This window comes from Rhopilema esculentum, chromosome 17 (genome assembly GCF_057945365.1).
Source record: "Rhopilema esculentum isolate cy_ngs chromosome 17, ASM5794536v1, whole genome shotgun sequence".
Lineage (NCBI taxonomy): Eukaryota > Metazoa > Cnidaria > Scyphozoa > Rhizostomeae > Rhizostomatidae > Rhopilema > Rhopilema esculentum.
This window is the reverse complement of record NC_142831.1, coordinates 534,142-545,574: the sequence shown is the minus strand read 5'-3', so window position 1 is coordinate 545,574 and position 11,433 is coordinate 534,142.

Here is an 11,433-nt window from a genome sequence, read left to right as displayed (position 1 = left end):
TTTAAAATGGACTTAGGTCTCAAGTATCAAGTATCAAGTAAAACAAGTATAAAGTATAAAGTATTAAGTATTAAGTATAAAGTATCAAGGATCGAGGATTGAAAACACACATTGAAAAATTGATGGATCAATGATTGAAAAAAATTATGATTTAGCTTTCTCACTGTCTTCTGGACTCTGAAATAGATCATTTCTATGATTTTAGTTGAATCGTAATGTTTTCTGATCTCTGAAGAAGACTATTTCTACGATTTTACTCGAATAGTAATGTTTTCTGATCTCTGAAGAAGACTATTTCTACGATTTTACTCGAATAGTAATGTTTTCTGAACTCTGAAGAAGAATATTTCTATGATTATACTTGAATTGCAATGTTTTCTGAACTCTGAAAAATACCATTTCTATGATTTTACTTGAATTGCAATGTTTTCTGAACTCTTAAGAAGACCATTTCTATGATTTTACTTGAGTTGTAATGTTTTCTGAACTCTTAAGAAGACCATTTCTATGATTTTACTTGAATCGTAATGTTTTCTGAACTCTTAAGAAGACCATTTCTATGATTTTACTTGAGTTGTAATGTTTTCTGAACTCTTAAGAAGACCATTTCTATGATTTTACTTGAATCGTAATGTTTTCTGAACTCTTAAGAAGACCATTTCTATGATTTTACTTGAATTGCAATGTTTTCTGAACTCTGAAGAAGAATATTTCTATGATTTACTTGAATCGTAATGTTTTGTGAACTCTGAAGAGGACAATTTCTATGATTTTACTTGAATTGCAATGTTTTCTGAACTCTGAAGAAGACCATTTCTATGATTTTACTTGAACTGCAATGTTTTCTGAACTCTGAAGAAGAATATTTCTATGATTTACTTGAATCGTAATGTTTTCTGAACTCTGAAGAAGACCATTTCTATGATTTTACTTGAACTGCAATGTTTTCTGAACTCTGAAGAAGAATATTTCTATGATTTTAGTTGAATCGTAATGTTTTCTGAACTCTGAAGAAGACCATTTCTATGATTTTACTTGAATTGCAATGTTTCTGAACTCTGAAGAAGAATATTTCTATGATTTTACTTGAATCGTAATGTTTTCTGAACTCTGAAGAAGACCATTTCTATGATTTTACTTGAATTGCAATGTTTTCTGAACTTTGAAGAAGAATATTAACATAATTTTACTTGAATCGTAATGTTTTCTGAACTCTGAAGAAGACCATTTCTATGATTTTACTTGAATTGTAATGTTTTCTGGACTCTGAAGAAGAATATTTCTATGATTTTACTTGAATTGCAATGTTTTCTGAACTCTGAAGAAGAATATTTCTATGATTTTACTTGAATTGCAATGTTTTCTGAACTCTGAAGAAGACCATTTCTATGATTTTACTTGAACTGCAATGTTTTCTGAACTCTGAAGAAGAATATTTCTATGATTTTAGTTGAATCGTAATGTTTTCTGAACTCTGAAGAAGACCATTTCTATGATTTTACTTGAACTGCAATGTTTTCTGAACTCTGAAGAAGAATATTTCTATGATTTTAGTTGAATCGTAATGTTTTCTGAACTCTGAAGAAGACCATTTCTATGATTTTACTTGAATTGCAATGTTTTCTGAACTTTGAAGAAGAATATTTCTATGATTTTACTTGAATTGCAATGTTTTCTGAACTCTGAAGAAGAATATTTCTATGATTTTACTTGAATTGTAACGTTTTCTGAACTCTGAAGAAGAATATTTCTATGATTTTACTTGAATTGCAATGTTTTCTGAACTTTGAAGAAGAATATTTCTATGATTTTACTTGAATTGCAATGTTTTCTGAACTCTGAAGAAGACCATTTCTATGATTTTACTTGAATTGCAATGTTTTCTGAACTTTGAAGAAGAATATTTCTATGATTTTACTTGAATTGCAATGTTTTCTGAACTCTGAAGAAGAATATTTCTATGATTTTACTTGAATTGTAACGTTTTCTGAACTCTGAAGAAGAATATTTCTATGATTTTACTTGAATTGCAATGTTTTCTGAACTTTGAAGAAAAATATTTCTATGATTTTACTTGAATTGCAATGTTTTCTGAACTCTGAAGAAGACCATTTCTATGATTTTACTTGAACTGCAATGTTTTCTGAACTCTGAAGAAGAATATTTCTATGATTTTAGTTGAATCGTAATGTTTTCTGAACTCTGAAGAAGACCATTTCTATGATTTTACTTGAATTGCAATGTTTTCTGAACTTTGAAGAAGAATATTTCTATGATTTTACTTGAATTGCAATGTTTTCTGAACTTTGAAGTAGAATATTTCTATGATTTTACTTGAATTGTAACGTTTTCTGAACTCTGAAGAAGAATATTTCTATGATTTTACTTGAATCGTAATGTTTTCTGAACTCTGAAGAAAAATATTTCTATGATTTTACTTTAATTGCAATGTTTTCTGAACTCTGAAGAATACCATTTCTATGATTTTACTTGAATTGCAATGTTTTCTGAACTCTCTGAAGAATACCATTTCTATGATTTTACTTGAATCGTAATGTTTTCTGAACTCTGAAGAAGACCATTTCTATGATTTTACTTGAATTGCAATGTTTTCTGAACTCTGAAGAAGACCATTTCTATGATTTTACTTGAACTGCAATGTTTTCTGAACTCTGAAGAAGAATATTTCTATGATTTTACTTGAATCGTAATGTTTTCTGAACTCTGAAGAAGAATATTTCTATGATTTTACTTGAATCGTAATGTTTTCTGAACTCTGAAGAGGACAATTTCTATGATTTTACTTGAATTGTAACGTTTTCTGGACTCTGAAGAAGAATATTTCTATGATTTTACTTGAATCGTAATGTTTTCTGGACTCTGAAGAAGAATATTTCTATGATTTTACTTGAATTGTAATGTTTTCTGAACTCTGAAGAAGAATATTTCTATGATTTTACTCGAATCGTAATGTTTTCTGGACTCTGAAGAAGAATATTTCTATGATTTTACTTGAATCGTAATGTTTTCTGAACTCTGAAGAAGAATATTTCTATGATTTTACTTGAATCGAAATGTTTTCTGAACTCTGAAGAAGAATATTTCTATGATTTTACTTGAATTGTAATGTTTTCTTGACTCTGAAGAAGAATATTTCTATGATTTTACTTGAATTGTAATGTTTTCTGAACTCTGAAGAAGAATATTTCTTTGATTTTACTCGAATCGTAATGTTTTCTGGAGACTGAAGAAGAATATTTCTATGATTTCACTTGAATCGTAATGTTTTCTGGACTCTGAAGAAGATTATTTCTATGATTTTACTTGAATTGTAATGTTTTCTGAACTCTGAAGAAGAATATTTCTATGATTTCACTTGAATCGTAATGTTTTCTGGACTCTGAAGAAGAATATTTCTATGATTTTACTTGAATTGTAATGTTTTCTGAACTCTGAAGAAGAATATTTCTATGATTTTACTTGAATCGTAATGTTTTCTGGACTCTGAAGAAGAATATTTCTATGATTTTACTTGAATCGTAATGTTTTCTGATCTCTGAAGAAGAATATTTCTATGGTTTTACTTGAATCGTAATGTTTTCTGGACTCTGAAGAAGAATATTTCTATGATTTTACTTGAATTGTAATGTTTTCTGAACTCTGAAGAAGAATATTTCTATGATTTTACTTGAATTGTAATGTTTTCTGGACTCTGAAGAAGAATATTTCTATGATTTTACTTGAATCGTAATGTTTTCTGATCTCTGAAGAAGGATATTTCTATGATTTTACTTGAATTGTAATGTCTTCTGAACTCTGAAGAAGAATATTTCTATGATTTTACTTGAATTGTAATGTTTTCTGGACTCTGAAGAAGAATATTTCTATGATTTTACTTGAATCGTAATGTTTTCTGATCTCTGAAGAAGAATATTTCTATGATTTTACTTGAATTGTAATGTTTTCTGAACTCTGAAGAAGAATATTTCTATGATTTTACTTGAATTGTAATGTTTTCTGGTCTCTGAAGAAGAATATTTCTATGATTTTACTTGAATTGTAATGTTTTCTGAAGTCTGAAGAAGAATATTTCTATGATTTTACTTGAATTGTAATGTTTTCTGAACTCTGAAGAAGAATGTTTCTATGATTTTACTTGAATTGTAATGTCTTCTGGACTCTGAAGAAGAATATTTCTATGATTTTACTTGAATCGTAATGTTTTCTGATCTCTGAAGAAGAATATTTCTAGGATTTTACTTGAATTGTAATGTTTTCTGAACTCTGAAGAAGAATATTTCTATGATTTTACTTGAATTGTAATGTTTTCTGGACTCTGAAAAAGAATATTTCTATGATTTTACTTGAATTGTAATGTTTTCTGGACTCTGAAGAAGAATATTTCTATGATTTTACTTGAATTGTAATGTTTTCTGGACTCTGAAGAAGAATATTTCTATGATTTTACTTGAATCGTAATGTTTTCTGATCTCTGAAGAAGAATATTTCTATGATTTTACTTGAATTGTAATGTTTTCTGGACTCTGAAGAAGAATATTTCTATGATTTTATTTGAATTGTAATGTTTTCTGGACTCTGAAGAAGAATATTTCTATGATTTTACTTGAATCGTAATGTTTTCTGATCTCTGAAGAAGAATATTTCTATGATTTTACTTGAATCGTAATGTTTTCTGAACTCTGAAGAGGACAATTTCTATGATTTTACTTGAATTGTAACGTTTTCTGGACTCTGAAGAAGAATATTTCTATGATTTTACTTGAATCGTAATGTTTTCTGGACTCTGAAGAAGAATATTTCTATGATTTTACTTGAATTGTAATGTTTTCTGAACTCTGAAGAAGAATATTTCTATGATTTTACTTGAATCGTAATGTTTTCTGAACTCTGAAGAGGACAATTTTTATGATTTTACTTGAATTGTAACGTTTTCTGGACTCTGAAGAAGAATATTTCTATGATTTTACTTGAATCGTAATGTTTTCTGGACTCTGAAGAAGAATATTTCTATGATTTTACTTGAATCATATTGTTTTCTTGACTCTAAAGAAGACCATTTCCATGATTTTATTTGAATTGCAATGTTTTCTGGACTATGAAGAAGAACTTTTCTATGATTTTAGTTGAATCGTAATGTTTTCTGGACTTTAAAGAAGACCATTGCTAGGATTTTACTTCAATGGTGATGTTTAGTGAACTACGAAGAAGACCATTTCTATGATTTCAGTTGAATCATAATGTTTAGTGAACTATGAAGAAGACCATTTCTATGATTTTACTTGAATCATAATGTTTAGTGAACTCTTAAGAAGACCATTTCTATGATTTCAGTTGAATCGTAATGTTTTCTGGACTTTAAAGAAGACCATTTCTAGGATTTTACTTCAATGGTGATGTTTAGTGAACTATGAAGAAGACCATTTCTATGATTTCAGTTGAATCGTAATGATTTCTGGACTTTAAAGAAGACCATTGCTAGGATTTTACTTCAATGGTGATGTTTAGTGAACTATGAAGAAGACCATTTCTATGATTTCAGTTGAATCGTAATGATTTCTGAACTCTGAAGAAGACCATTGCTAGGATTTTACTTCAATGGTGATGTTTAGTGAACTCTTAAGAAGACCATTTCTATGATTTCAGTTGAATCGTAATGTTTTCTGGACTTTAAAGAAGACCATTGCTAGGATTTTACTTCAATGGTGATGTTTAGTGAACTATGAAGAAGACCATTTCTATGATTTCAGTTGAATCGTAATGATTTCTGGACTTTAAAGAAGACCATTGCTAGGATTTTACTTCAATGGTGATGTTTAGTGAACTATGAAGAAGACCATTTCTATGATTTCAGTTGAATCGTAATGATTTCTGAACTCTGAAGAAGACCATTTCTATGATTTTACTTGAATCATAATGTTTAGTGAACTCTTAAGAAGACCATTTCTATGATTTCAGTTGAATCGTAATGTTTTCTGGACTTTAAAGAAGACCATTGCTAGGATTTTACTTCAATGGTGATGTTTAGTGAGCTATGAAGAAGACCATTTCTATGATTTCAGTTGAATCGTAATGTTTTCTGAACTCTGAAGAAGATGATCATTTCTAACATTTTATTTCGATCGTAACGTTTTCTTTGCCTAACTAAAACGCTCATTTTACTTATCTTTTTATGAAAATGTTTTGGATGCAAACAAAATCGGAATTTTTTTTTCAAGAAATCTTTAAACAAACCGTAACCTATTATCAAGCAATAGATTTGAAATAGAATGGTCATAAATAGCATTTCAAGAATATTTTTTTTATTGAACCCAATAACCTTATAATGGAACATACAATTCCAACTGTATCCGACTACAAATCGATGTAATTCTAACAAATCGTATGGACCATTCTCAGAATTAAATCTATTTTAAGTATTTGCAACAAATTAATTCCGACTTGCATAATACATATCTTTTTTATTTAAAAAGCACATTTATAAATCAAAAAAGTAAGAGAATTTTTTCAGCCTTGATAGGGTAGTAGCCTTCCTTCATCTTTTTGAATATCAATAAAGCAGTACTGACGCAACTAATTGTCGTCACGATATTTCAGCATCATTTTTAACATAGCTACGTGCGTAGTCAATATAGCGTGCGTAGTCATGCTAGAGTCAAAATCTCTGAAAAACGATGGTCTATGCCAACTGCTGAAGGGACCTTACATCAACTGTCTCACATCAGCCACATCTCCCCACTTTCTATAGAAAACTAAAGAGTGTAGTTAATATGCCTTTATGGGTGCAGGACAGGAAGGTTATAATTTTATATTCCGAGCTTCAAGCTTAATGCTATTAACGACAACTGTGATTATAATATCAGATTTTGGTTGACCAGCGAGAGCTTTACCTTGTTATAGCAAAGCAATGGTCATTTCTTTAGTGACACTTGTTTCAAGCATATCAGATTTTGGGATAGTTGGAGGGTCATGGTAGACCACCTTCTGATAGAAGATGGTACGTGATGATGATGATCATAAAGTGTATCTATGACCATGACAACAAACCAAAACTCAGATTTTGGGATAGTTGGAGGGTCATGGTAGACCACCTTCTGATAGAAGATGCTACGTGATGATGATGATCATGAAGTGTATCTACGACCATGACAACAAGCCAAAACTTAGATTTTGGGATAGTTGGAGGGTCATGGTAGCCATCCTTTTGATAGAAGATGGTACGTGATGATGATGATCATGAAGTGTATCTATGACCATGACAACAAACCAAAACTCAGATTTTGGGATAGTTGGAGGGTCATGGTAGACCACCTTCTGATAGGAGATGGTACGTGATGATGATGATCACGAAGTGTATCTATGACCATGACAACAAACCAAAACTCAGATTTTGGGATAGTTGGAGGGTCATGGTAGACCACCTTCTGATAGAAGATGGTACGTGATGATGATGATCATGAAGTGTATCTATGACCATGACAACAAACCAAAACTTAGATTTTGGGATAGTTGGAGGGTCATGGTAGACCACCTTCTGATAGAAGATGGTACGTGATAATGATGATCATGAAGTGTATCTACGACCATGACAACAAACCAAAACTTAGATTTTGGGATAGTTGGAGGGTCATGGTAGACCACCTTCTGATAGAAGATGGTACGTGATGATGATGATCATGAAGTGTATCTATGACCATGACAACAAACCAAAACTCAGATTTTGGGATAGTTGGAGGGTCATGGTAGACCACCTTCTGATAGAAGATGGTACGTGATGATGATGATCATGAAGTGTATCTATGACCATGACAACAAACCAAAACTCAGATTTTGGGATAGTTGGAGGGTCATGGTAGACCACCTTCTGGTAGAAGATGGTACGTGATGATGATGATCATGAAGTGTATCTACGACCATGACAACAAACCAAAACTCAGATTTTGGGATCGTTGGAGGGTCATGGTAGACCACCTTCTGATAGAAGATGGTAAGTGATGATGATGATCATGAAGTGTATCTATAACCATGACAACAAACCAAAACTCAGATTTTGGGATAGTTTGAGGGTCATGGTAGACCACCTTCTGATAGAAGATGGTACGTGATGATGATGATCACGAAGTGTATCTACGACCATGACAACAAACCAAAACTCAGATTTTGGGATAGTTGGAGGGTCATGGTAGACCACCTTCTGATAGAAGATGGTACGTGATGATGATGATCATGAAGTGTATCTATAACCATGACAACAAACCAAAACTCAGATTTTGGGATAGTTGGAGGGTCATGGTAGACCACCTTCTGATAGAAGATGGTACGTGATGATGATGATCATGAAGTGTATCTATGACCATGACAACAAACCAAAACTCAGATTTTGGGATAGTTGGAGGGTCATGGTAGACCACCTTCTGATAGAAGATGGTACGTGATAATGATGATCATGAAGTGTATCTACGACCATGACAACAAACCAAAACTTAGATTTTGGGATAGTTGGAGGGTCATGGTAGACCACCTTCTGATAGAAGATGGTACGTGATGATGATGATCATGAAGTGTATCTATGACCATGACAACAAACCAAAACTCAGATTTTGGGATAGTCGGAGGGTCATGGTAGACCATCTTCTGATAGAAGATGGTACGTGATAATGATGATCATGAAGTGTATCTACGACCATGACAACAAACCAAAACTTAGATTTTGGGATAGTTGGAGGGTCATGGTAGACCACCTTCTGATAGAAGATGGTACGTGATGATGATGATCATGAAGTGTATCTATGACCATGACAACAAACCAAAACTCAGATTTTGGGATAGTTGGAGGGTCATGGTAGACCACCTTCTGATAGAAGATGGTACGTGATGATGATGATCATGAAGTGTATCTATGACCATGACAACAAACCAAAACTCAGATTTTGGGATAGTTGGAGGGTCATGGTAGACCACCTTCTGATAGAGGATGGTACGTGATGATGATGATCATGAAGTGTATCTATGACCATGACAACAAACCAAAACTCAGATTTTGGGATAGTTGGAGGGTCATGGTAGACCACCTTCTGATAGGAGATGGTACGTGATGATGATGATCACGAAGTGTATCTACGACCATGACAACAAACCAAAACTTAGATTTTGGGATAGTTGGAGGGTCATGGTAGACCACCTTCTGATAGAAGATGGTACGTGATGATGATGATCATGAAGTGTATCTATGACCATTACAACAAACCAAAACTCAGATTTTGGGATAGTTGGAAGGTCATGGTAGACCACCTTCTGATAGAAGATGGTACGTGATGATGATGATCATGAAGTGTATCTACGACCATGACAACAAACCAAAACTCAGATTTTGGGATAGTTGGAGGGTCATGGTAGACCACCTTCTGATAGAAGATGGTACGTGATGATGATGATCACGAAGTGTATCTACGACCATGACAACAAACCAAAACTCAGATTTTGGGATAGTTGGAGGGTCACGGTAGACCACCTTCTGATAGAAGATGGTACGTGATGATGATGATCACGAAGTGTATCTACGACCATGACAACAAACGAAAACTCAGATTTTGGGATAGTTGGAGGGTCACGGTAGACCACCTTCTGATAGAAGATGGTACGTGATGATGATGATCACGAAGTGTATCTACGACCATGACAACAAACCAAAACTCAAATTTTGGGATAGTTGGAGGGTCATGGTAGACCACCTTCTGATAGAAGATGGTACGTGATAATGATGATCATGAAGTGTATCTATGACCATAACAACAAACCAAAACTCAGATTTTGAGATAGTTTGAGGGTCACGGTAGATCACCTTCTGATAAAAGATGGTACGTGATGATGATGATCATGAAGTGTATCTATGACCATAACAACAAACCAAAACTCAGATTTTGGGATAGTTTGAGGGTCACGGTAGACCACCTTCTGATAGAAGATGGTACGTGATGATGATGATCGCGAAGTGTATCTACGACCATGACAACAAACCAAAACTCAGATTTTGGGATAGTTTGAGGGTCATGGTAGACCACCTTCTGATAGAAGATGGTACGTGATGATGATGATCACGAAGTGTATCTACGACCATGACAACAAACCAAAACTCAGATTTTGGGATATTAGGAGGGTCATGGTAGACCACCTTCTGATAGAAGATGGTACGTGATGATGATGATCACGAAGTGTATCTACGACCATGACAACAAACCAAAACTCAGATTTTGGGATAGTTGGATTGTCATGGTAGACCACCTTCTGATAGAAGATGGTACGTGATGATGATGATCATGAAGTGTATCTACGACCATGACAACAAAACAAAACTCAGATTTTGGGATAGTTGGAGGGTCATGGTAGACCACCTTCTGATAGAAGATGGTACGTGATGATGATGATCATGAAGTGTATCTATGACCATAACAACAAACCAAAACTCAGATTTTGGGATAGTTTGAGGGTCACGGTAGATCACCTTCTGATAAAAGATGGTACGTGATGATGATGATCATGAAGTGTATCTATGACCATAACAACAAACCAAAACTCAGATTTTGGGATAGTTGGATTGTCATGGTAGACCACCTTCTGATAGAAGATGGTACGTGATGATGATGATCACGAAGTGTATCTACGACCATGACAATAAACCAAAACTCAGATTTTGGGATAGTTTGAGGGTCATGGTAGACCACCTTCTGATAGAAGATGGTACGTGATGATGATGATCATGAAGTGTATCTATGACCATAACAACAAACCAAAACTCAGATTTTGGGATAGTTTGAGGGTCACGGTAGATCACCTTCTGATAAAAGATGGTACGTGATGATGATGATCATGAAGTGTATCTATGACCATAACAACAAACCAAAACTCAGATTTTGGGATAGTTTGAGGGTCACGGTAGACCACCTTCTGATAGAAGATGGTACGTGATGATGATGATCGCGAAGTGTATCTACGACCATGACAACAAACCAAAACTCAGATTTTGGGATAGTTGGAGGGTCATGGTAGACCACCTTCTAATAGAAGATGGTACGTGATGATGATGATCATGAAGTGTATCTATGACCATGACAACAAACCAAAACTCAGATTTTGGGATAGTTGGAGGGTCATGGTAGACCACCTTCTGATAGAGGATGGTACGTGATGATGATGATCATGAAGTGTATCTATGACCATGACAACAAACCAAAACTCAGATTTTGGGATAGTTGGAGGGTCATGGTAGACCACCTTCTGATAGGAGATGGTACGTGATGATGATGATCACGAAGTGTATCTACGACCATGACAACAAACCAAAACTTAGATTTTGGGATAGTTGGAGGGTCATGGTAGACCACCTTCTGATAGAAGATGGTACGTGATGATGATGAT